This window comes from Panthera pardus, unplaced genomic scaffold (assembly GCF_024362965.1).
Source record: "Panthera pardus isolate Hobbes unplaced genomic scaffold, ASM2436296v1 HiC_scaffold_27, whole genome shotgun sequence".
Taxonomy (NCBI): Eukaryota; Metazoa; Chordata; class Mammalia; order Carnivora; family Felidae; genus Panthera; species Panthera pardus.
This window is the reverse complement of record NW_026526843.1, coordinates 35,011,211-35,012,054: the sequence shown is the minus strand read 5'-3', so window position 1 is coordinate 35,012,054 and position 844 is coordinate 35,011,211. Positions and strand designations below refer to the sequence as shown.

Genomic DNA, 844 nt, shown 5'->3' with positions numbered 1-844 from the left:
AGCAAAGACCTAACGTTGTTGTTGCCATTTAGTATATTGGAGATCATGTGGAGGTTATACATATCTCACTAATTCACATCCCATTGACCAAAATTAGCCACATGACCCAAGGTAACTGAAGAGAGGTTTGGAAATATATGGTCTAGTTATTCTTTTTCCTATTCCACTGGGGAAATAAGATAACTGGTTTGGATGGACAGTTAGCAGACTATCATACTTGTATTTCTGTAAACATATTTTTTGTAAACATATTAAACTTATTAAAAAGGTCGATGTAAGTAAGCATCTGCAATGATGACTTCAGCCTCAACTCTTGGCTAAATACTGATGGAAATAATGTGTCCAACAGTCTCAGAAGGACTCTGCAAATCAACTAGTGGCTTGTGGATCCTCATCTGAAAATGATCCCAAGTCTTAGAACTTTCACCACAAGGAGTTTTTCTTATAGTGATTCTCAGAGTCTCGGGAGGCATCCAGATTGGTCCTTTCACTTTGAGATTCTTTTCCTTTGCACCTTTGATCAAGTCAGTACATACCTTCTCCAAAGATTTTACATTGCAGCTGGTTAGAGTAATTCTAATTCAGTGAGTCGCCACCCCTGGTTCCGCGGGTGTCTTCCCGGTATCTTTAAAAGCCATGGCTACAGCGCGACTTCCTGACCGACTTGTTCCTCCAGGAGAGCGAACAGTGGTGAGTCGGTAGCAGGACCGTGGGGCCCCCAAAGTTCCGCTGTCGCTGTGACCATGTCTTCCTCAAAGAGCAAGAAAGGGGTAAAATAAAAGATCCTGAATCACAATGTTAACGGGAGTGTGTGCCATTGCGAACCTGATCTATTGAGTGATTT

General features: G+C 41.9%; 1 pseudogene; it reads right to left on the bottom strand.

The window, feature by feature from the left end:
- Positions 1 to 260: 260 nt before the first annotated feature.
- LOC109253643 (40S ribosomal protein S20-like) lies at positions 261 to 638 on the bottom strand (annotated as a pseudogene).
- Between the last annotated feature and the right edge of the window lie 206 nt (positions 639 to 844).